The 27,472-nt window shown below is 42.1% G+C and overlaps 1 pseudogene; it reads left to right on the top strand.

The window, feature by feature from the left end:
- The first annotated feature begins 135 nt into the window (after positions 1-135).
- LOC120065059 lies at positions 136-26,501 on the top strand (annotated as a pseudogene).
- The last annotated feature ends 971 nt before the right edge of the window (positions 26,502-27,472 follow it).

The raw sequence follows: 27,472 nt of genomic DNA, 5'->3' as shown, positions 1-27,472 counted from the left end.
GAAAGTACTATACTCTACGTTATTTTAGATAGAATCCCATTATGTTTATAGCTTAGGAATCATATTGATTTCAATCTTGTGGACAGTCAGGACCACTTTAATCATTTATAATTTTTTCTTTTCCTCAGAGATCTGCAGCTGGTCTCAATAAGGATGACATTGTCCAACAATCAGACCTGGAGGTAACGCAAGGACGTCAGTCTCCCCTTCTCTCTGCATCTGAGAGTGGAGATGGTCCACTGGGCCACACAGTGGTTGACATGTGTCTGGCTCCAGACTGTCTTGACCTCCACATTGGACACCTGTCCCTCCACAGCCCCTAGCCCTGTCAACTTCTCTGTGGTCTACACCATGCCCTTCTTCCAAACAAAGAGCCCCATCCAAAACATAGTGACCAACTCAATGTACCAGGAAGTGTATGTGGCATCTCAGAATGTGATCGAGGCTGTGAACATGAGTTTGGAGAAGGTGTGGGAGCTTCCTACAGGCCCAGTGGGCAGCCCTGAGTGTAAGATTTGTGATTTGTGTGACGTTGACAAGGATCCCAACTTCCTAGAGAACACTGACAATGAGGTGTTGTTGTTGGATACATTCTTTATGTATTTATACTCTTGTGGGAGTTCTCAATATGGTGTATGCCATTTCCACCAACTTAAGACAGATGGACAACCACCCAATAAGAATTCATCAAAATGTTTATTCAGAAAAGAATCTAACTCTGCTGCCTATTGTCCTGACTGCCTTGCCAGCCCGCTGGGCACCAAAGTCACCATGGTGGAGGAGGGACAGACTGTATACTTTTTTGTGGCTTCCACTGTAAATGACAGCGTGACACAGAGATATGACAGGAAGTCCATATCAGTGCGCCGACCATTGGCGTCAGAAGACGGTTTTTACAATGACGTGCGGGGACTGACCGTTCTGCCTAGCCTGCGCAGGACCTACAACATTGAGTATGTCTACAGCTTCTTCACCCAGGAGTTTGTCTACTTCCTGTCCGTCCAGAGAGAGAGCCCTGACCAAGAGTTCTCCCTGTTTCAGACGCGGCCGGGCCGCCTGCCGAGGAATGAGTGGGAGATGAGGAGGTACCGGGAGGTGGTTCTGGAGTGCCGGTTTGAACCCAAACGGAGGAGAAGGAACACGGTAAGCGGGAGTGAGGCCTTTAAGGATGTGGTGTACAACGTGGTGCAGGCAGCCCACTTTGGGAAGGCAGGCAGTGAGCTGGCGGATGAACTTGGAGCAGAGGAAGAGGATGACATCCTGTATGGAGTGTTCGCTGTCACAGATGACAATGGGGTCACAGAGCACGACTCAGCCCTCTGTGCCTTTCCAATGGACAACGTGAACAAGGCCATCGATGACGGGGTGGATGACTGCTGTAAGTCTGGCCCAGAGCAGCTGTCCCGGGGACTTTGCCACTTCCAGGCCTGCGAGAGCTGTCCTCATGAGGTGAGTTCACCAGCCCACCAACTCAACACTCACTCACACAGGTTGATCCAGAGAGGTGTTGGTAAATTGTGTTATATACATTATGCGTACACAGTCTGTTCAGGTTGTCTTCACAATGCATAGATAGCATGAGAGTTATTCCCTTACTTCACTTTAATATTTGTGACAGACTGGGTAAACGTTAGTTAGGCTACTTAATAGGGGTGAAACGGTTCACGAAACTCACGGTTCGGTACGATACTGTACTGTGGTGTGACGGTTCGGTACGGTTTCGATACATCGACAAAATAAATGCCTGAGAAATATGTCATTTGTATTTAGATTTTTCATTTATTATAATAGTAAACATGGGTAGCTTGAATTCCCAGGAGGATATGGAAACAAAGGGACAACAAAAAACAGCAGTGCCTGCCTTATAATATGAAATAATATAGTCATTTAAAATAGAACTTCAACAAGAGTGCATAGTCCAGCAGCATATATCAACATTAAGTCACATAGCAGTGCTTTAAACAAAATAGGACCACTTGAGACTGGTTACTTGGGGGAAAAAAATATATCAGATTTTCTAGTTTTTATTTAAGAAGATTAATCTATCCACATTATCTGTAGTGTGCACAGATCGGCTTACTGTGACAATGTCAGCCGCTGTGGAGAATACCCTCTCGCTAGGGACAGAGGTCCCAGGCACAGCCAGGTAGCGCCTTGCTAAAATGGCAACATGAGAGTATGTTAACTCTTTGGTCTTCCACCATGTAAGTGGATCAGCATCCAGAGGAATAAGGTCCACTTCACTGTATGAGGTCACCTCCTCCTCTATGACCTTGACCTTTGACTTGGTTCCCTGCTCCTGGGTCGTGAACAAAAAGCTCAGCCATGGCAGACTTCTTTTCTGGAGGAGAACCCCTGTTGTCTGTCATCTCTGGAGAGGGGTTGGCTCCTGTGGTATCTGTGGCTTGACCCTGCAGAATTAAATTAGGTGAAAATCTCTGAAGTGGCTTTAAAAATATGATTTGTTGTTAGAAATATATTACAGACACTATTATGACAATTACAATTATTACTTTATAATGAATTGTTAAATCACTAATTAATAAAATAAATGTCACATTAACAAAATAAATACAATACCTGTTGTATATTGGTCACAATCTCTGCTGTGAGTTCATTGTAGACTCTCAGACGAGCAGCAGCATCCAGGTGCAGCAGGGACTTGAACCGGGATCCAAAGTGGTGCTCTTGTGTAAGAAGTCTTGAACACCAGGGTCAGCATACTAGGCTCCAGGTTAACTCTGATAGCAGTCTTGACATCCCTTACTGCGGGTTCATCTTCCTCAGATGCCACCATTGATTTCAGGATCATTGTGTTCATAGGCAGGACCATCGAAACTGATGGAATGCTCTCAGTGCATATCAGTGTTGTGACTGTTTTGAGAGGCTTGCACACTTTGATAACTTCCTCTGCTAGTCTTATGTCATTTTCAGACAAAGTCACAATATCTTTGACATTCTTCCTCACAGCTTGATCAGTCATTGTAGAATACACCGCAACTTTCTGCTCAAGGTATCTCTCAAACATGTCATGGCTTGAATTCCGTCTAGTAGGGACATCTTGGATTAGTTTGTGGTTTGGCAGCTCCAGCATTTCCTGTTTTGTCTTGAAAACATGTGCAGCAGTTGTGCTTTTATAAAAGAAGGATACCACCTTCCTGATCTTTGCTAGGAGGCGAGAGACTGGATTCACTGACGTTGCTTTTTGAGATGCAGATTAATAACGTGAGCAAAGCATCCCATCTGTGGCCCCAATCCAGCTAGTGCAACTGCATTTACAATATTTCTAGTGTTGTCAGTGGTCACAGGAATCGTTACATTATCCCTCTCCAACTTCCACACTGCAACTACTTCCCTTAGCTCTTCCCCCAAGTTTACACTGGTGTGACTACTCTCAAGGGGACGTGTTTGAAGGACATGGCTTTTTATCTCCCACTCTGCCGTAATTAAATTAGCCATTACAGTAAAATAGCTCTAGATGTCCAACTGTCTGTGGTTAGAGCTACAGACCACGTTTCTGACAACTCGCTCTCAAGTTGTTTTTTTGTTTTTTTGTGTAAGGCAGGTATTAATGTCTGGGCAAAATGTGTACGGGAAGGAATAGTGAAGTGCGGCTCGACCACTTTAAACATGTTTCTGAACCCCGCATTCTCTACCACAGAGAAGGGTCTCATATCTGCCACTATGAATTTGCGAAGGGAGTCGAAAAGAGAACACACAGAAGGCTGTTGTATAAAACACCTGTCTCCGGATACATCTTCAAACTAAGGACAACCATGGCATCCATGACAGAGAGGGAGAAGCGTTCATCCATGTATACGGGTAAAAGAGTCTAGCTAGCTACATTATCAGATATTATGTTTCTAATTTGGTCAGAAAGTCGTTTTCATTGCAAGTTAAAGCGTAATGTTAGCTAGCTAGCTAACGTTAGCTTGCTGGCTCGCTAGCTAACGTTACGTGTATGATCTGTGTAGTAATATTATTCGTATCTCAGAGCCATTTGCATTTCTAGTTAATGTAAACTCACCCCATTCCGTACAAATGTGCGTAACCGCGACATTCAAACGAGGCTACAAAGAAAACTAATGGGACTGTAGTGACTGTGTTGACTTCAAAATCTGGGGTGTGAACTACGTTTCTATTCAAGCGTTGATTGACATGGTAATGGCTCTATAGTATTGGAGAAAAGTTGAAAAAAACTGACCCTCCGTTACATCTTGATATGTCATGTCGTAACGTACAGCACGCATAAAGCAACTATTTCTGTCTTACAATCTCTCTCCACCAGGTGTAGCACATCTCTCATCGTTTAAAAACAAGAAATGTACAGTGACGGGGGTAAGGGGGGATACCTAGTCATTTTTTTCGTCATCATTGCATGCGATCATCATTCTCAAAGCCGCTGTTTACTTCTAAGATCACTTTAGCACCGCCCTAAAAAAACGATTCAAATTCGACACAAACCTTCAAATACAGTGGGGCAAAAAAGTATTTAGTCAGCCACCAATTGTGCAAGTTCTCCCACTTAAAAAGATGAGAGAGGCTTGTAATTTTCATCATAGGTACACTTCAACTATGACAGACAAAACGAGAAAAAAAAATCCAGAAAATCACATTGTAGGATTTTTAATGAATTTATTTGCAAATTATGGTGGAAAATAAGTATTTGGTCAATAACAAAAGTTTATCTCAATACTTTGTTATATACCCTTTGTTGGCAATGACAGAGGTCAAACGTTTTCTGTAAGTCTTCACAAGGTTTTCACACACTGTTGCTGGTATTTTGGCCCATTCCTCCATGCAGATCTCCTCTAGAGCAGTGATGTTTTGGGGCTGTTGCTGGGTAACACGGACTTTCAACTCCCTCCAAAGATTTTCTATGGGGTTGAGATCTGGAGACTGGCTAGGCCACTCCAGGATCTTGAAATGCTTCTTACGAAGCCACTCCTTCGTTGCCCGGGCGGTGTGTTTGGGATCATTGTCATGGTGAAAGACCCAGCCACGTTTCATCTTCAATGCCCTTGCTGATGGAAGGAGGTTTTCACTCAAAATCTCACGATACATGGCCCCATTCATTCTTTCCTTTACACGGATCAGTCGTCCTGGTCCCTTTGCAGAAAAACAGCCCCAAAGCATGATGTTTCCACCCCCATGCTTCACAGTAGGTATGGTGTTCTTTGGATGCAACTCAGCATTCTTTGTCCTCCAAACACGACGAGTTGAGTTTTTACCAAAAAGTTATATTTTGGTTTCATCTGACCATATGACATTCTCCCAATCTTGTTCTGGATCATCCAAATGCTCTCTAGCAAACTTCAGACGGGCCTGGACATGTACTGGCTTAAGCAGGGGGACACGTCTGGCACTGCAGGATTTGAGTCCCTGGCGGCGTAGTGTGTTACTGATGGTAGACTTTGGTCCCAGCTCTCTGCAGGTCATTCACTAGGTCCCCCCGTGTGGTTTTGGGATTTTTGCTCACCGTTCTTGTGATCATTTTGACCCCACAGGGTGAGATCTTGAGTGGAGCCCCAGATCGAGGGGGATTATTAGTGGTCTTGTATGTCTTCCATTTCCTAATAATTGCTCCCACAGTTGATTTCTTCAAACCAAGCTGCTTACCTATTGCAGATTCAGTCTTCCCAGCCTGGTGCAGGTCTACAATTTTGTTTCTGGTGTCCTTTGACAGCTCTTTGGTCTTGGCCATAGTGGAGTTTGGAGTGTGACTGTTTGAGGTTGTGGACAGGTGTCTTTTATACTGATAACAAGTTCAAACAGGTGCCATTAATACAGGTAACGAGTGGAGGACAGAAGAAAAGAAGTTACTTAAAGAAGAAGTTACAGGTCTGTGAGAGCCAGAAATCTTGCTTGTTTGTAGGTGACCAAATACTTATTTTCCACCATAATTTGCAAATAAATTCATTAAAAATCCTACAATGTGATTTTCTGGATTTTTCCCTCATTTTGTCTGTCATAGTTGAAGTGTACCTATGATGAAAATTACAGGCCTCTCTCATCTTTTTAAGTGGGAGAACTTGCACAATTGGTGGCTGACTAAATACTTTTTTGCCCCACTGTATGTAATGACACATTATATAAACTCTTTATAGTGTTTTATTTACATTTTAGAGGCGATAAGGTGATAAGTTGGACAGATCGAGTGAAAAAAGCCATTTTCCCACACGACATCTGTCCTTCTCACTATAACGCATTAGTTTCGCTTCCCCACCCGCCATTTTTAAAAAGACCGCTCATTGCCTGCTTGAATTATGCAGAAACGGGCAGTGTTTAGGTCATGTAATTGATTTTGTTGGAAAGGGGAGAAATTGTGCTTTACAATGGTATTGACATTACAGTTGATCTGGAAGTATTACGTTTTTGGGGCACTAAAATAAGGGCAATTGTACGGACCAAGGCGATGTACGAGTTTACGTGAGTTTACGTTACATGTATAAACAAAAGACTCCATCCACTATGCAAGTAACCATTTCACTGTACCGTTTACACCTTCTGTATCCTGTGCATATGACAAATAAACTTAGATTGTATTTGATATAGTGTGTGTTTACCATAGAAGGTAATGTGAAGAACAACATGACCTGCACCAAAGTCAAATTAGGATAACGTTTTAGGTCAATTAGGATAACGTTAGGTCAATGAGACAGTGTCCAAGTTCTAAAATTCTCCGGTAGGATGCCCTGCTTATATTTAGTCAGTCAACACCTTTTAAAATTTTACTACATAAGACCGAATCGAGACGGTCGGTCACAAATGGTAGGCTTACCACATAGATCGGCATTCCTAAAATACTTTTGAACGTCTTTTTTTGGTGCATTCCGGACAGGCCTTGATTTCCACGTTTCGTTCAGATTTTGTCCGTCTGGACCAACCTTGATTTGGCCCAAACATAGATGTCTATAAATGGCGTCTTTTCAGCTTTTATTGAGAACTGAAAATGCACCTGATTTCAACGTCTGGAAAAATATTTTCACATTCATTCAGAACCTAAAGTGAACCCAACTTTAATATCTGGAAAAATACGTATTTTAGATATCTTTTCAACGTCATTTTGCTTACTAGTAGGGGCGGCAATATATTTGTCTTGACTAGGACGGACCGGCCCTGAGCCTAGATGCGTTACGTACATGTCTGGCTGGACTGGTTAAATGGAGACTTGGATGTCTGTTTGTGATCCAGTGATAAAATAAAAAAAACAACTGTACAAAAGTATGAAACAGTGTGAAGGATAATGAGTGCACCAGGAGACAGGTGTGAGCTATTTTCCAACCAGGAAGAAGTGGACTCTCCAGAGGAGCAATGGAACATCCTGTACTACTCTTTCGGCAGGAAACCAGATTATTGCAATGACTCTCATTCCTGTGTATCAGTGTAGGCTGCTCAGAGGAGGAATGGGAGGACCAGGCTCCTCAGTGAATTTCATAAAAATGAAAATAGTGAAACATAAAAAAGATGTCCTTTTTAGATATCCTAAATATACTCACGTCACCAAATAATTGATTAAAACACACTGTTTTGCAATGATGGTATACAGTAGCCTCAATAGCACTCCGTAGGGTAGCACCATGGTGTAGCCAGAGGACAGCTAGTTTCCGTCCTCTGTGTACACTGACTTCAATACAAAACCTAGGAGGCTCGTGGTTCTCTCCCCCTTCCATAAACTTACACAGTAGTGATAACAACTTCCGGAGGACGTCATCCAACCTATCAGAGCTCTTGCCCACCCAATGAAAGGATCAGATAATTAATATAGTACAGAAAGCACAAGCTACAGCCAGCTAGCACTGCAGTGCATAACATGTGGTGAGTAGTTGACTCAAAGAGAGAGAAAGACAATAGTTGAACAGTTTTGAACAAATTAATTTCTTCAAAAATGAAGGAGAAGCAAGAGAGAGAGAGAGAGAGAGAGAGCTAGCTGTATTTCGTATATTCACTCTCACTTTCTTAGCTAGCAAATGCAGCTAGCTTGTTTAGCCTACTCAAACACCTGGCTCAAACAGAGAGGGATGCTATGCTACCTAGCTGGCTATGGCTATCCAACACTGGAATTCTTCCAAGTCAAGTTAAGCTTAACTTTAATGCATTGTCAGTGGGGCCCGCCGATGTATTGTAACTGCTAAACTGCTTGCAAACTGTACACTGTACTGCATGATTGTAGCGGCTTTACTAACGCATTAGTTCTAGTAGCTATGTTAGCTAATATGGTGACCACGATGTAGGCTGTGTGTAGCGGTTAGAGGTTATTATATGAAGGTTTGGCTTGGAAAGTTTTTTTTTGCCATGTCACAGACAGCTGATGTGTTGTGCACTGAAGTCCACAAGCGACGAGAATAGGTGAGAGGAGGAGAGCGCGTAGATGTGAGAAGGAATTATCCCAATGATAAAAGGAATCATGCTATTTGTATGTGGCTGCTATGAAAGTGAACTGTGTTTGCGTGTGATCAGGGGTGTATTCATTCTGCCAATTCTGTTGGAAAAAAGTTTCTTAAACGGAAGCAAACGGAACGAAACGGGGATAAACATATGTGAATTTGTCCAAACGGAATGAAACGGGGATAAACATACGTGAATTTGTCCAATAGAAACTCTAGTTTGCAACTGTTGGACTAATGATTACATTCTAGATCAGCTAGATGCAGGCAAGATTGTGCAAGGCAGTATTGAATGTGTCAATGTCTGTCACCTCGATTACTCAAATTTCTCTCAACCTGTGCACCTACACTGAAAACTTTAATTCATAGGCTCGTTTGTCACAACCTCATGATGGGTATAGACAAAATTTGAGTAGCATGTAGTAGCCTAAACCTATCGATGTTACATTGAACTGGGTGAATGGAGTATGAATGACAGTCATCCAGTATGCTGTAATAGAAAGAAGGCCATGCTCCCAAAAAATAATTGTCCTCCCTCATCTTATATGACACCGACCGCCACTGTAGGCTAGGTATAGTAAGAGCCAATGGAATTTCTTGTGGGTGGTAAGTAAAGGATGATGTTTTCTCTTACAGTAAGTGCATGGACATGACAAGGATGTTAAACAAAAGCAAGCATGTCAGAGTTTAATGGTCTGTATTTAATCACGCAATAGGTTGTCTCAACCTGCTCAAATTTGGTTTACACAGGAGCAGAGGAGGGTTGAAAGGAAGGAGTTATTTTCATTCCGATAGCAATCACTAATCACAACAACAAAAAATCCTTTATCTGTATTTTCATGTGCAAACAGCTATTTACGCACAGCGAAATCCATTGACGTCATAATGCAATTGCTCCACAAAATGTTTCTGTATTGCCCAGTCCAAAGCAGAGACTTTATAGTGTGTTCAAGTTATTTTTCTTCTCTGCCTTGGGTAGTCCATCCACTATGCACACATCCTCTATATCTCACATGATCCAGATGACATATCCATAAATAGGAAACTGTGATTTAGGCTTAATCAAAATTCTTTAGTTGTCAGATTACATGTATATTTAGCAGTAAGCCAAACAGTGTCTTTGAAATCTAATTAGGCTGTTATCCTTTTTATCAGGTTCAGGATAGACAAGGCCATGACACAGTTGTAACATGATTCCTGTAGCAACCAATAGCATTCACTGGCTCTTGACTCCTCTAGAGAGCAATCCATGTGTTTGGAAGCTTTTTTTGTGGGATGGAAAACTGCTTTATGGAAAAAGCACACAACATTTTGCCAACAAAAGAATTCAGCCAACACAAGAAAACAGCTGAAAAAGAACATGATTTTGGACAGAGGCCAGCGTATTTGGGAGTTAGTTAGCTTTTAAACTCGTTTCTGGATATGCGTCTTTGAATAAACCTCTCATGGAAAGGTGCCTTTGGCAATGTTTTATTGTCAGTCAAATGAATTGTATGCATCATTTATCTGGGAATGAACATGTTTGTGTCATTGTCACATGAGTGTCATTGTCTATGAACGTTTTAATACTGTGAAATTAAACTGCGTGTCTGCCATAACGACCATTTACATTTTTGACTGTTCTTTTTACATTTTTTATTTACTCAGCAAATAGCTGAAAACGTGCCAGTGAGTGTTACTACTATGAGATCACATTTGACTCCCCAAATATTCCCTGACCTCTACAGATCTCTGGTTCTGAGATTCTTTATGGGGGCTAATTTGAATTGGCATCAACAGCAGATTTTGAGGGATTTTTACACCTGTACCCCAGTCGACCAACGTAACCGCAGTGAACGTGACTCCGAGAGGGATTATTGTTTCACAGTACTTGGCTGTTTCTTTGTGTTTTCACAATTCAGGACAGGAGTGGCCTGCCAGCTGGAATTTACCGAAATCTCCCTCCCTCTCCAACATTAGCTCACAGCTGCTACCAATAACCCTGCTTCTCACAAGAACAACTACACCTCCCATGAGTGTCATTGTCTATGTAATTATTGTATAATTTGATGCCTATTTATGTGTACCTTTACTGGCTCCTGGCATTGAGTGCTTATTGTTGTCTGGTCTTTGCTACACTGTCTACCTCCAGCATGCACAGATGTTATGAAACCATGGAAACAAATCCTCCTTCGCCAACCTTTTTCTAGTACAGTATTGTGGGAGAAAACATATACATATAGACAGTCAGAAAAATACACTGATAAGGCATATTCCATTTTGGCATCATTATCAGTAGTACAGATTCTGATTCCCAAATAGCACTAACAGTTCTGTTGAACCTGAACTAAGTAGCGAGAGCTATGACTCACCATGGGTCTTTGGCATCTGAGGTCGGACGCCATTGTGGTTCATTCAGGAAGCTGAAGCAGAACAAAGGTTTCCTGGTCCCATGAGGAAGGTGGGCAAAATCAGTCAATATAGTTGTATAGTCTATAGCTGATATAATACTATCAGAGCTGTGGAGGAACTCATTGGTCAGTGTGTTCTCAAAGTGTTTCCTTATAAAGCATTACACAAGCTAGGGGGCATTTGCTTTAAAACCTTTTCTTCCTTTTTCACTTGGCATCAGGTAAGCTGCTCACCCACTTCCTTGTTCCTAGAACATCTGTTTACGAAACAACAGCAGTAGGCTATAGTGCCTCAAGGCCTGATGTCAAGTACCAGATATAATACCCTACATTTACTATTGCACTTTAACAGGTTGTAGCTAGAGAGCTTTAAAAAAATAAATAAATATGAACACATTGTACATGGATCAAGATAACACTAAATTACCAAAAGCAGAAAAAGTATTATCTAAGTATTGTGTAAGTAGTTTTGAATATGTTATTTGAATAGCACAAGTAGATTTATTTACACATGCCCCTATGAGTCCTTGGTTTGCAGCCCAGAATTATTCTGATTAATCTTGACCAGAAAAAACTCTGGGAGCTAGGGCCCAATTATTTTCCTGCTCTAGGCTCGTGATCAGAAAAAACTCCTGGCCCTACTCAGAACGTACATCATCTCCCTATTTACTATGCCCTATCTCCCTGTGACCAGAGCATGGAGAACAACGCCACCTGCAGGGACCACCCCACCATGGTGTCTAAGCCCTATTACAGAGTGGACCTCTTCAACAGGCAGATGAATGACATCCTGCTCACCTCCCTGCTTGTCACCACCATAGAGAACAAGACAGTGGCACACATTGGCACCTCCACTGGACGGCTCCTCCAGGTATGGAGGGGGACAGCTCACAATAGAGTGTGATCCGGATCCATATGATCTAATCCAAGATGGAGTTAAATGAAAAATGTGAACATACTATAGTTCTGCTCTTCTTCGATAGATTATTAACGATCTGCTCTGTCTTTTTGGCAGCTTGTTTTGAGAAGATCAAGCCCTATTATCTTTGCCAATTACACCTTGGTAGAGAACCAGAGGGTCTCCTCAATTGCTGCTGTGTACTCGTCAGAATCTCTACTGTTTGTGGTTGGAGACAAGGTTTGGAAAAGCCAGTTCAAAATCAGTTACAGTTAGCAAACACAGCAATCAAAGTGACTCTTTGATTGAATCAAAGTTAATCAAATCGCTCTCTTTGGCTGGCAGTTGATCCAGGTGCCTCAGAGGGGGCCAGGCTGCCAGCACTTCATGACCTGTGCCATGTGCCTGATAGCCCCTGAGTTTATGGTCTGTGGCTGGTGCTCTGGAGAGTGTTCCTGGGAGGAAGAGTGCAGTGGCCGCTGGAGAAACGAGTCTTGCCCCCCTGGTATTACCGGGGTGAGAAGAACTGGGGAGAGGGATGTGTTTGTTTTGTGCAGGGAGGTTTGGATTGGAGCAATTAGCTACCCTACCATACAATGGATCTTACTGCTGGCTAGGTTCTATGTGGAATAATGTGTTGATGAATTCAAAGAAATGCCATTAGTCATATGCATGTATGGTTATCATAAAGATATGTTTGAGATTGTCCATATTCAAAGATTACCTGGGCATAACCATAACGTGACCATAACTTTGTATAGTATTTGTATGTTGTGATGATGATAGGTTGTGATTGAAAGTTCATATGCTGAATCTGTTTGTTCCTGTTTGGCCTAGTTCTTCCCTAAGACAGCTCCCCCTGATGGTCAATCAGAGCTGACTCTGTGTGGCTGGGAGTTTCAGTCTCCCCTGAGACCTGCCATCAGCTCCAGAACCCACCTGGTGAGACTAGGACAGACAGCCTGCGCCGTGCTGCCACTGAAGAGCAACAACACACAGTGAGTACCACTCACAATGACAGAGGGTCGGCAACATCACATCCACCACGCTGACTGTCAACACGGGGGCCCCTCAGGGGTGCATGCTTAGTCCCCTCCTATACTCCCTGTTCACCCACGACTGCGTGGCCGCGCACGTCTCCAACACCATCATTAAGTTTGCCGACGACTTGATCACAGACGATGATAAGACAGCCTATAGGGAGGAGGTCAGAAACCTGGCAGTGTGGTGCCAGGACAACAACCTCACCCTTAACGTCAGCAAGACAAAGGAGCTGATTGCAGACTACAGGAAATGGAGGGCAGAGCACGCCCCCATTCACATCGATGGGGCTGTAGTGGAGCGGGTCGAGAGCTTAAAGTTCCTCGGTGTCCACATCACTAAGTATCGCTCATGGTCCAAACACACCAACACAGTCGTGAAGAGGGTACGACAACGCTTTCCCCCCCTAAGGAGGCTGAAAAGATTTGGCATGGGCCCTCAGATTTTCAAAAACTTCTACAGCTGCACCATTGAGAGCATCTTGACTGGCTGCATCACCGCTTGGTATTGCAACTGCTTGGCATCCGGCCGCAAGGCACTACAGAAGGCAGTTTTTAAGGCCCAGTACATCACTGGGGCCAAGCTCCCTGCCATCCACAACCTCTATACCAGGCGGTGTCAGAGGAAGGCCCTACAAATTGTCAAAGACTCCAGCAACCCAAGTCATAGACTGTTCTCTCTGCTACTGCATGGCAAGTGGTACCAGAGTGCCAAGACTGCTGAATGGTTAATCAAATGGCTACCCGGACTATTTGCATTGACTACCTTTTTAATTGCACTAACTCTCTTGCACCGGCTGTATGCACACTCCCCGGACTCTAACCACACACTCACACATACAACACTGAGACGCCAACACGCACGCACGCACGCACGCACGCACGCACGCACGCACGCACGCACGCACACACACACACACACACACACACACACACACACACACACACACACACAAAACACATGCATATGGACACCACACACACACTCACACATAGACACGCTTTCACACTCTTCACATACGCTGCTGCTACTCTGTTTATTATCTATCCAGATTGCCTAGGGACTTTTACCCCTACCTACATGTACATATTACCTAAATTACCTCGACTACCTCGTACCCCTGCACATTGACTCAGTACTGGTGCACTTTGTATATAGTCTTGCTATTGTTATTTTATTGTATTACTATTTCCTTTTGATTTTGTGCACATTGTTCTTACTTTTTAACTCTGCATTGTTGGGAAATGGATTGCGATGAAGCATTTCAGGGTTAAGTCTACACCTGTTGTATTCGGCTCATGTGAAAGTTGTTATTTGTTATGAGATACACAGTGGATCATATTAGTCATATTGACATATAGGTTTATTATATGTACAGGAGGTAGGTTTTACTCAACTAGAATCGGCCATTAAGGAAACATACTGTAGATGTTAACTCAACTGAAACGGGTTGACGTCTCATGGTGATTTATGCTTCATCTTTTTTATTTGATGTTAGTTTGACACTGTTGTTGTGTCGCTCCTTAGCCTGGTGTGTAAGATCCACTCTGGCCCCATTGAGCTGTCCAAATCAGTTAACATCACTGTGGAGGTGCATGAGGAGAAGGTGGAGGGCCGCTACTCCATCGACGGGAAATCAGAAATGCCAGGATTAACCTTTGTGGTAATTTGAATCTACAATTGATTGCACTACCTAGTTTCAGTTGGGTGACTCATTTGATTATGTCTCTGTTAATAATAAGATGTATTATTGCATGTAACAGAGACATACTGTAAATATCAAGTGAGTTTGGAAGTATCCTCTGTTGTACATACAAAGTCACCATCACTCTTTCAGGGGCAATTTATGAATGGCTTTAGGATTAAATTGGTGACATTTTGCTCCCTCTGGCAGATTCCCAACATCACAGAAATCCAGCCCAACTACGGGCCTCGTGTTGGGGGAACTCTGATTACTGTGACTGGGCCTCACCTGGACGCTGGGAAGAACAGGAGGGTCACTCTGAATGGAGATCCCTGCCCAATCACCAGGTGGATGTAGTTGGGTCGTTCCACCAATTCGGTGCATTTTGAGATGTGTAACTTGGTGAAAAAAACTGTTGATTTCACAAATGTTTTACATTGTCATAAAGCGCATGTTCAACTGAATGAAAAACAAGTTCTTCGATCTCAAGAGGTTAAGTAACAAAATTACTATAAGAAGGGCATATTAAATGCCAAATAAAGTAACAGGGTTGACTGTAACAGGGTTGACAATTTCGTCTTAAATCAGCCCCTTGTGGGAAATGGAAGCTTGTTATGTGCAACAGGGAGGGAAATTGAATGCAAGCTTCACCCCAAAAATGTAATTGTTAAAATATTTCTAGCCTGTCTGTCTATGGGTAACAGGGTTGACTTGTTATGCTTGGCCCACAATGTTTTCCACCACAAAACACCAGAAAATTGACAAATTAGTTCACCTGCTTTTACACTATGATTTGACTATTAGATGTTCAATGTTTCTTTTGAAAATAATATTTAAAATGGAATCGTTTAACCATATTAAAACGAGAGTTCAATTCACGTAACATGGTTGACCTTAAAAAATGGGACGAATCACTAATCAAATGAATCATTAATCACATGAAAGAAATAATAATCTTCAGAAATTACTTTGTCAAAGAAACAAAATAACTAAGGCTTTACAATTATGATTTTGGCCCGTTAGCAAGTCTTTATTCAAATTAAATTACATTTTCCATGTGGTCTATGTTAAAGGGCACTTAGTTGAATATAACAGGCTTTTAATTTCAATTTCAATTTTGGTGCAAAATGTCTAATTAAAATATCAAAGGATGCAAAGGCACTCATTTCGTGGAAGGATCCAGTTATTGGTTATGTCATTATGGCTCTCCTCCCAAAGCCTGTTTCCTCTAACCTGTACTTCTAAAATACCTGCCTGTATGACATCATTTACTGTCGACTATTTACATGTGTGAGCCCCATGCTTGTCCCAGCATGTGTGTGTACAGTAATCGCAAACTGATCGCAATCTGACTGTGCTCGGACAACTGTATTATTATATATATATATTTTTTAAACCGTTCAATTACAGGGAGTGAATGAAAAACTAGTGGTTGTGATGACTAACTCAGTGTGGTGTATCCTTTTTTTTCTTTTCAAAATATACATATCTTCTAAGTAGTCTTTTTCATGTTGTGGGGTGATAATGTGGGGTGATAAACACATAAAGCCACATGTGGAGTGGGGTGACCATAAGTCCTACAGTATGACCTGTAGGAGTATACTAACCCTGGACTTCCTCCCTACTTCACCTGCCTCCAGTGTCACAGCACCCAGAGGGAACATGTCCTCCATCATCTGTCTGTCTCAGCCCATCGCGGAGGTGAGGGACGTCCCTCTCAGTGTGTTCATAGACAAGTCCCCTGTCCTCACCACCAAAGTTTTCTACTACAAAGAGAACCCAGAGGTCACAGCCGTCCTCCCAGACTGCAGTTTCGACAGGTAGGCCAGCCTTTACAATCTATCACCATCTCAACCAAAATAAAAGGTGGATAGATCTAAGCCCTGCTGGTGGGTTTCTGTAGAATCTGTTATTGTCACTCGCTCCACTCTCCATTGTTTTTCTCTGTCGACTCCAGGGGGTCAAAGATAATCATTGAAGGGAAGAACTTGGACTCTGTTTACAGGACCATCATCCGCTTTAAGCCCAATGAGGGCCACCTGAAGCCTGTCATCAGAGTACGGGCCAATAAAATATTATACAACCACATACTGTATACATGATAGAGATATTTATTTTTATTTTTCATGTAATCAGATGCATACAACTCTTTTATAATTCCCTCCAGGTGTGCAAAGGCAAGTCTTTGCCTACACGGATGGAGTGCATAACTCCTGCAAGAAACAGAGGAAGGGGAGCTCTCCTTTGATATGGATGGAGCTGTTGGACTGTGGAATGGAGAGTTCTCCTACCACCCCTATGGCGAGCCCATACCCTTTGAAACTGATGGCCATGTACTTAAGCTGTACCATGGACAAGATGAAGTGTCACTGCATGTAAGTGCAACAGTGCCATAACAACACACCTTATTAATGTCTATTTGACTGCTACTTACTGTCAGAAGGAGTAGGAATATAGTTTTATATTGCTTACATATTGTTTAAACATTTTCAAGAAGGAAAACTCAGAAGTCTCATTTTCTTCCTCATCACAGCACCAGAAACTGAACCTTGTGAGTTCCTGCATGACAATCACTATGACAGTAGGAGGAGTGGATTGTGACGCGAAAGTCCTGGACAATGAAATCACCTGCAGGATCCCCAGAAACGTAACCATCAGTGAAGGACTGCCTGTGAAGGTTTGTTGGTTACTGGACACTATGTTGTGCATTCAACATAGAGTATGTTAACAATAAACATCCTACTATTGGGCTGTACTTGGTTGTTTTCCATACATGTGTGGTGAAATTACAGGAAAACAAGACAGCGGTCTCTGGCAGTAGTATCTGACCATGCCGACCATAACTTAGTTAAAAAAATATATGTCTATCTATGTGTGAATGTGTTTTTTTAACTAGGAAATAAAATCAATCAATCAAGACCCACCCACTGTCTCTCCTTCCCCAGATCTCCATCAATGGGCAGGTTCACAACGTTGGGGCTGTGGTCCTGGTCAGTAATCACTACATGGTGGGCATCGTACTGGGGATACTGGGGGCCCTGGTGGCGGGGGCCGTGCTGGCCTTCGTAGTCATGAAGCACCTGAGGAAGCAGAAGAAAGGTGGGGTTCCCTGTCTGTCTGGACTTTGATCAGGTCATCTTACACAACCCCATGACTGGTAATGAGGATGTCTTATGCAACTGGTTTAACGTAGGACATCTACAACCTTGCACAGTGACAGTGGTAGCTAACATTGTCTTGCTGACTTTTGATGCATTTTCCTACTCCCGTGGTGTAGTATCCTTAAAGGCTTCTTAGAGTTACGACTCATGAGACTTAAGTACGGTTTAGTATTTAATTGTAACTTAGAATTACATTCTCCAATGCACCTGGCTTAAGCTACCTGAAGCTTTCTTAATCATAGTTATATAGGCAGACATAGGAAATAGCTACGGATAGCGGGAAGCAAACCCCCGTCTTGAGTCAATACTGCCATCTATTGGTAAACATAAATATACCAGGTTACTACACCCCCCCTTTAAAGCTAATAACCCAATTTCATTCCTTTCTGAGCTATGCTATTTTCTTATTTACATTTTTTCAAAAATGATCTCCTTTAGGATCTGAAAAAGTCTGGCGGATGTCTCTCTCTAATAGAGCGTCTCAGAGGTGGTGTAGCTGGTGCCACCAGATCTTCACCCCTTGATGGTGAAACAAAGTCCTTTTGTGGAGACTTCACAGGAGGAGGTCGTCCCGGACTGGTGCTCTCAGGAAGTTGAGCATTGTTGGTCTCAGGTGGTTTGTCCAACTGCAACTCTGGGGAACGTTCCAATGTCCTGTCCTGCTCGTTTAAGAATTGATCCAGATCTCCGGATGGAACTGGAATTTGAGCTCAGATCTAATCCACGTGTCTCCTTAGTCTTTGTCCACTTCCGATGATCACAGTATAAGATACTGGTCCTGAGCAATCCTCAATGGTAGCTGGAATCCATTTAGGACCAAACCCATAGTTTCTTGTATAGACATCATCTCCAGGTGAGAAACTTCTGAGTTTGGCTCGGGTGTCATGATTACATTTTTGATTCCATTGCTTTTGCTGTATTTTCATTTTCAGGTCTGGTCTGATGAGATCCAAGGTTGACCTTAACCTCCTTGACATCAACATATCTGCAGGTGACAACCCAGTCGTAGCTTGAGTAGTAATCCTGTAGCTAAACAAGAATCTTGACACCTTTGTTTCAATGCTGGGCCCTTGCATCTTCCTCATCCCCTCCTTCAAGGTCTGAACTGCACGTTCTGCTAATCCGTTTGAAGATGGGTGAAAAGGGGCCGACGTTACATGCTGAATTCCATTTTGTTTCATGAAACTTGTGAATTCAGTGCTTGTAAAACAAGTAGCATTGTCACTAACCAACATTTGAGGCAATCCCATAACACTGAAGCTTTGTCTCAACTTCTCAATCGTAGCGTACGATGTTGACGTGTTCATGGGGTAAACATCCATCCACTTTGAATGAGAATCAATCAGCACAAGGAACATTTTTCCTACGAAAGGTCCGGCGTAGTCCACATGTAGTCGTGTCCATGGTTTTTCTGGCCATTCCCATGGATGTAATGGCGCGGTGGGGGGTGACTTCCTGTTACTCTGACAATCTGCACACCGGCTAACCTAATCTTCCTCATCGTGGTCCATCTTTGGCCACCAGACATATGACCTCGCTAGGCCTTTCATTCTCGACATACCTGGATGCGACTGATGCAACAACTTCAGTAGCAACCCCCGCCCTTGTGGTGGGATAACTACTCTTGAACCCCACAGAACACATCCATCTAGAACACTCAATGCCAAGCGGCGAGTGTAGTAAGGCATGATCTGAGGCTCGGTCACTGTAGGCCATCCTCTCAGGATAAATTCATGCACTTGTGATAGCGTCACATCCTTTGAAGTCCATTGCCTGATTTGTGCTGTGTTCACCGGTGCATCATCCAACACATCGATCATCAAAACCTGGTCATTTTCTTCTTCCTGAATGATGATTTCTGGAACGGGCAGCCTACTCAGAGCATCAGCATTCTACCTGGTTTGTAAATTATTCTGTACTCGTAGGCCCTGAGCCACACAGCCCAACGTTGAACTCTTGGAGAGACCATTTGTGGTACTGGATTTTGTTCATGGAACAGAGAAATCAGAGGCTTATGATCCGTCACAATAGTGAATGTTCTCCCGTACAAGTACTTGTGGAATCTCTGTATTCCGAATATGACAGCCAGTCCTTCCTTGTCCAGCTGAGAGTACTTTTTCTCCGCTGGCGACAACATTCTTGACATGAACCCGATAGGTTTCTCTGCACCATTCTCCATCCGGTGGGATAGCACTGCCCCCACACCATACGATGAGGCATCACACGATAAGATGAGATCTCTGTCTGCTGAGTAGTGCACTAGCACTTCAGCTGATTGCAGTAACACCTTTGACTTTGCAAAAGCTTCTTCCTGTCTTTTTGACCATTTCCAGGCCACATCCTTTCTTAGCAGTTGATGTAGAGGAGCTAAGAGGGTAGAGAGGTTCGGGAGGAAGCGATTATAATAATTCAGTAAGCCTAGATAGGCTTTCAGCTCTGTAACGTTTGTCGGAGCTGGAGCTTCCACAACAGCCCTCACTTTAGCTTTGACAGTGTGTAACCCCTTGGCATCCACCTTGTGACCCAGGTACTGCACTTCATCAGCTAACAGTGTACACTTGCTCCTCTTCAGCCAGAGACCGGCGTCCTCCATCCCCCTCAAAACTTCACCTAAGTTTCTGAGATGTTCCTCCTTCGTGACTCCCGTGACAAGAATGTCGTCGAGGTAAACCGCTACCTTGGGTATCCCCTGCAGAATTCCCTCCATAGTTCTTTGGAAGATAGCTGGTGCAGAAGACACCCCGAAAGGTAAGCGTTTATAGGTAAACATCCCTCTGTGGGTGTTTATGGTCAGGTGCTTCTGTGAAGCTTTATCCATTAGCACTTGCTGATATGCGTGACTCATGTCCAGTTTTGTAAACTGTTGCCCTCCAGTTAACGTTGAAAGCAAATCCTCCACTTTGGGTATGGGGTACTGCTCCATAGAGAGGAGACTCTATTTACAGTCAGCTTATAGTCACCGCATAATCTGATTGAACCATCTGGTTTTAGTATGGGAACAACTGGTGCTGCCCACTCAGAAAACTTGACAGGTACAATTATATCCTCTGCTAAGAGTCTGTCAATTTCCACATCCACTTTAGGCTTCATGGCATATGGACCTGATCTTGGCCTATAGAATCTGGGAGTAGCATCAGCAGCAATATGAATGGTAGCTTGGACCCCTTTTAATGTCCCTAGCTCTTCTTTGAAAACACACTCATGCTTTGAAAGCACCTGCTGTAGTGTCAATGTCTCTCTGGTGACATGTTTGATTTCATCCCAGTTCAATTTTATTTCCTCCAACCACCCTCGTCCTAGTAAGCTGGGGCCAGTACCTTCCACTACTAAGAGAGGCAGACTTTTCTTTTGTCCATGATATTCCACTTGAACATCAGCAACTCCAATCACAGTGATCTTCTCCCCTGTATACGTTTTGAGTTTAATGGGGGTGTCTCTCAGTTTAGGCACTTCAACGGTTTTCCAGTTCCTATAGAATTGGGACCTGTTCATCAGTGTGACACTACATCCTGTGTCTAGTTCAAACGGTACCTTAAATCCATTTATTCCCAATTCCACAATGAAAGGCTTCACCTTCTTCATATTCGCCCCCTGTACACTGTACATTGAGAATGCTTGCTCTGCGTCTGCGCACTCACTTTCTATCACTTGATTAGAGCGGTGTCTGGAGGTATTCGGTTTTCTGTCCGTTCTCTTTTCTGCAGCTGACGACTGAAAACTCTTGTGACATTTCCAGACTCTCAGGTGGAGACCCGTTTGGCCCAAAACCACAACCGCTCCAACAGCAGTAGTGTGGAACTGTCATCTGTAGCTGACTACAGAAGAGGTGAGACTCTAATTGGCTAATATACGTATATTGTGTCTCGATCAGTTTCTATTCTTTGGTTTCAACAACAGTGGTTGAAGTCTACAAATACTGATGCATGTGCATTATCTACACATACTAATGTATGTACATTATCTACACATACTGATGTATGTGCATTATCTACACATACTAATGTATGTACTTTATCTACACATACTAATGTATGTACTTTATCTACACATACTGAAGGAACTCTACTGACCTTGCCCTTTTCCACTCTAGTAGTCCTGCCTCAGAGGCCAAGTTCGGCTCTGGGAAGCCCAGTGGTGTTCCCCAGTCTGGCCTACCCTGCAGGCAGAATGGACCCCACACTCACCCCCCTCCTGCCCCCTGAGAAGATCTCCATCTCCAGCTTCAGACCAGAGCTCCTGGACGAGGTGAAGGATGTACTGATCCCAGCAGACATGCTCATTGTCCAGCATTGCCAGATCATTGGCAAGGGTCAGTCTCATTATAGTGTGTACAGCACTATACATAGAGTGCTTTTTAATTGCGTTTTTTAGACAACAATCAAATGCACATAGGCTACTACTCCCATACCTTTTAGTCTCTGTTATTATACCATATAAATCAAATTGGCCATTTTAAATAATAGGGACTTAAGACAACATTATAATTGGAATGAGATGGGTTTATCTCCCTCAGGTCATTTTGGCACAGTTTACCATGGCTACTTCACAGACCACAACAACAGAGAAATCCATTGTGCTGTCAAGTCATTGAACAGTGAGTATCTCCTTCACAATGTTCTAGAGCTGAACCAGGTGGACTGAGCATTAGTCACCTGTACATGTGACCAGCTGGGTAAACATGAAACAACCCTGCTCGTGTGTGGGGATAATTGAACATGCAAACTCGGTTAAATGTGGTTTGTTTAAGGTTTTTAAGCTTTATCTGTAAATGTTGACTGTTCATAAGAAGTTTTTACGTTAATATGTGTGTGTATGCCCTGCGTACGTACATGCGCGTGTGTGTGTGTGTCATATCAGGGATAACAGATGTAGAGGAGGTAGAGCAGTTTCTGAAGGAGGGCATCCTGATGAAGGGGTTCCATCACACCAACGTTCTCTCTCTGCTGGGCGTCCTGTTGCCTCAGGAGGGGCTACCCCTGGTGGTGCTACCTTATATGAAACACGGGGACCTCCGCCACTTCATACGCTGTGAGAAAATGGTAAGGAAGCGACAAAACAATAACTACCACCTGTTCACTTTGATCAGCATACAAGGGATTCCCTTAACACCTCAATGATACAGTGTGTCTCAAGGCTTATGTGACAGACATTATTCTTGTGTGGTATTGATTCTTCCTGTAGAACCCCACAGTGAAGGACCTGATTGGCTTTGGGCTTCAGGTTGCCAAGGGGATGGAGTACTTAGCACATATGAAGTTTGTGCACAGAGACCTTGCAGCACGCAACTGCATGTAAGTCAGGTTGAGCAATCAGTTCAGTTCTCTGTAACTGGGGCTAGTCGCCAATTTAAACTATACATTAGACCTGACATAAGCAAACGGATTATATTTTACTTAGTAATGCTACTGTACTATAGTTGCAGGCTTGCTTTCACAGATCACCAATCTGGGGCCCTTCTGTTTGCCCTTGTTATTGTCTGTGCAGGCTGGATGAGTCGTACACAGTGAAGGTGGCAGACTTCGGCATGGCCAGGGATGTGTTTGATAAGGAGTACTACAGCATTCAGGACCACAGGAAGGCTAAGTTACCAGTCAAGTGGATGGCCATCGAGAGCCTCCAGACACAGAAATTCACTGCCAAGTCAGACGTAGTAAGTGAAGGAATTACTTTCTGATAACACAATAAGAATTAGGCAGCATTTGTGGAATTAGGACTGACAATGTTGTTACTTGAATAATTATAGTGTTTATACACAGTAATAAGAGCAACTTTATATTACCCCCAAATCATTTCTCAACAAGCTAAGTTTCCCATCATGCCCCCCCTGCAGTGGTCCTTTGGTGTGTTGATGTGGGAGATGTTAACGAGAGGAGCAAGCCCCTACCCAGAGGTGGACCCCTATGACATCACACATTACCTACTGAAGGGCAGGCGACTCCCCCAACCACAGTTCTGTCCTGACCCTTTGTGAGTAGTGGTAATGATAGTCTAGTGACATTTCATTTAGTTGAAAATTCCTCATATTAGAACTCAAAAGAAGAAGAAAAGCCCTGTTCAAAGTAAATAAATATGTCTATAGTAAATATTGTGGAAACAAACATGGGTCTCAATATCTCAAATATGTAAAAGCCATAAATCACCTCCATATCGCTTTTGCTTAATCATTTCGGTCTGTAAGTTGAAATGAGTACATAGCCTGTACAATACTATTTTATTTCAGTTAAGCATTTTGTAGGAATTATACTCCTATTGCTAAAAGAAAGAACCACATTACAGTTTCTCTCAAGACAATGTTTTGGAACAATGTTGTTGATTTTCATTTAATCAAAAGAAACTGTATGCAAAAAGATTAACGCAACCATACTTATCTCTTGAGTCCAAGCAGACAAAACAGAAAGTTAGTCTCACTTTTTAAAATCCCAGTAGATCAATACATTTTCTTTGCAGTCACTAAATCATGATGATCTCCCGAGTGGCGCAGCGGTCTAAGGCACTACATCTCAGTGCTAGAGGCATCACTACAGACCCTGGTTCGATTCCTGGCTGTATCACAACCGGCCGTGATTGGGAGTCCCATAGGGTGGCGCACAATTGCCCCAGGTTTGGCTGTGATTGTAAATAAGATTTTGTTATTAACTGACTTGCCTAGTTAAATAAAGGTTAAAATTAAAATAAAATAAAAAATGATCAAAATTGAAAGTACAACTATCCAAAGGTGCAGAATTATGGGCAATTACTCTCCTTTTTAGCATATTTCACTTAACAATTTCGAACATATCAAATGTAACATTATTCCTGGTAAAAAATAAATAATAAATAAGCACATTGGGTAACTTTTTACATTAAGTTGCCCCTGTAAGGCCACATAGTAGTTACATAGGTATTACTATGTAATTGCATGGTAAAAGGGTTGTAGCAGTATTACACAATTGGAACAAGGAACGTGTAATTACACGTCCACTTGCTGAAAGGTTATTCCACATGTGTAATTACACGTCCACTTGCTGAAAGGTTATTCCACATGTGTAATTACACGTCCACTTGCTGAAAGGTTATTCCACATGTGTAATTACACGTCCACTTGCTGAAAGGTTATTCCATATGTGTAATTACACGTCCACTTGCTGAAAGGTTATATTCCACATGTGTAATTACACGTCCACTTGCTGAAAGGTTATTCCACATGTGTAATTACACGTCCACTTGCTGAAAGGTTATTCCACATGTGTAATTACACGTCCACTTGCTGAAAGGTTATTCCACATGTGTAATTACACGTCCACTTGCTGAAAGGTTATTCCACATGTGTAATTACAGATGTTATTTACTGAGCCTGCGCAATACTATTTTATTTCAGTTAAGCATTTTGTAGGACTTGTACTCCTATTGCTAGAAGAGAGCACATTACAGTTGTTCTAAAAAAAAATATTGTTTGGAACAATGTTGTCGATTTTCAAAACACAGAACTCTGTGGCCTTTTGCAAAACAGTAAATGCGTTTTCAAAATGTAGTTGCCTTCTCAAAACAGAAATACATTCATCAAAAATATATTATACTGTCAAAATTGCAAATACATTAATCAAAAGAAACTGCATGCAAAAAGATTAACACAACCATATTTATCTCTTGAGTCCCAGCAGACAAAACAGAAAGTTAGTCTCTCTTTTTAAAATCCCAGTAGATCAGAACATGTACATATTTAAATATAAATGTATTTACTTAATAATACATGTATTTACTTACAATACATACCCAGCTCAACGGGTATACTGAATAAAGTGAAATGTAAGAACAATGTAGTTACATAAGATATACTTGTAATTTTCATGTACCAACCCAGGAGCTAACAACTTACAATGTAAAGTGAAACCCAGTAGGGTATAACCTTTATAATTACTATGTAGTTAGAATGAAACAACCTTTACCGACAATAAGATAACTAGGAGAAATTAAGGGACAGGAGAACATTATTTAAAACCCTTTTAGTTACATTGTACTTACAATATGACAATCTTTAACAACCAACTCTGTAATTACAATGTTGTTGCAATGGATATACACGTATTTACTAGGTACTTACCCAGTAACAAGCAATTTAATGTAAGTTGTATAGTTACGTTTCAACACAGATCCAAAAATGCTTGTACGCGATTGAGTAAAACTGTAAGTGCTATATGTAACTCTCTCCAGGTATGCCATCATGCTGCAGTGTTGGGACCCAGACCCAGAAGTGAGGCCCAGCTTTGCCACGCTGGTGTCTGCTGTCCTGACCATCCTGTCTGGCCTGGAGGGGGAGCACTACATCAACCTCAAGGTCACCTATGTCAACCTGGACCAGCCGCGCCCCTATCCCGCCCTCACCGAGTCCGCAGACGAGTGTGATTCCTCAGACACTGAAGACACACGATCAATGTCCTCCTGATGTCACATCAGGACAGGTACATGTAGTGCTTCTACACCTGCATTGCTTGCTGTTTGGGGTTTTAGGCTGGGTTTCTGTACAGCACTTCGAGATATTAGCTGATGTACGAAGGGCTATATAAAATAAACTTGATTGATTGATTGATATGGTTTGGTGCTATGAGCACAAGGACCTCAAAAAGTCTAACTATAGATTGTTGATTATCTTTAACTACCTAGTGTCGATAGAAAGCAGCTGCAATGCACAAAGTCTAAGGGACTTGAAAGTTCCTCCCAACTCACATTATAGTATACTACCTGGCAAAGTTCTTTGTATTATAAGAGCGGATGTAATGTCCATTTGTTTTCTCTTAATTGTTTTTGAGATAAAGTAATTATACTGTATCATTTGGATCATACTTTTGCAAAACAAAATGGACCCTAATGTTTTAACAGTGACCTGTCATTGTTACTTTTATTTCATGTGTGACCTTCCTGGTCCCGTCCCTCAAGTCAGTGAGTCAACACAGGAAGGAGCAATGGATGGATAGTTCATTTATTTTCAAAGCTGCAATGATGGGACACACACAGTATGGATGAATGGTCAGTAGTCGACGGAATATAAATAGCACTCCCACAGCAATTCTTCATAAATCTGCTTTATAATATACTAACAAAAAAAACAAATGAAATGTCTATCAAAGTCATTGTGATCATATGGTGGGTTTAACAATTTCTAATAATTCCTAATTTACTATAATACAATAAATACATCGTTTCCATGTGTAATCTCATATTACTACATCAGAATAAACTATCATCCATTTTAGTATCCAAAATATATAAAATTAACCTGAAAAATTGTCACATTTGTGGCGAAGGAATATAATATACGTAGAATGTGCCACATATTTTACTAAACTAACAAAACCAGGCTATTAAACTGGCTGATGCTCATGAGTTTATAAAACATATACTTTATACATTTGTCATAAATGACCTGCAATGATGGGACACACACAGTATGGATGAATGGTCAGTAGTCTACGAGATATAAATAGCACTCCTAAAGAAGATGCATTTTCGAGTTAGCTACCAACGTCAAAGTGGGAATTTTAGCTAGCATAAAACCCACATGGAAAACTGAGATTCCGCAAATAACAAATATAGAGTGGCTTATTTAATGCCAAGCCAACAACAGTAGTTACTAATAACATAAATTGCTTGTGTACGATGTAAAATCTGGATTTTCTTATGTAATGTCAACTTTATACATTTCTATCCCGGGAACATTCAATTTAACTCACCCACAGAAATTCTCCATAAATCTGCTGTGGATTAACCAGAATCCCATGCATTTATCGTTGAGTGTATTAGACAATGTAAACACACTACACATTTTATTCAGGAATTTAACAATTGAATTGCACCTTTACACATGCACAATGTGTTTTAGATAGAGTGTAATAAATTGACATATTTATTCTAGATTCTTCGTCTGTCATTTAAGT

Source organism: Salvelinus namaycush, chromosome 20 (genome assembly GCF_016432855.1).
Source record: "Salvelinus namaycush isolate Seneca chromosome 20, SaNama_1.0, whole genome shotgun sequence".
Classification (NCBI taxonomy): Eukaryota; Metazoa; Chordata; class Actinopteri; order Salmoniformes; family Salmonidae; genus Salvelinus; species Salvelinus namaycush.
This window is presented reverse-complemented; position numbering and strand designations above follow the sequence as displayed.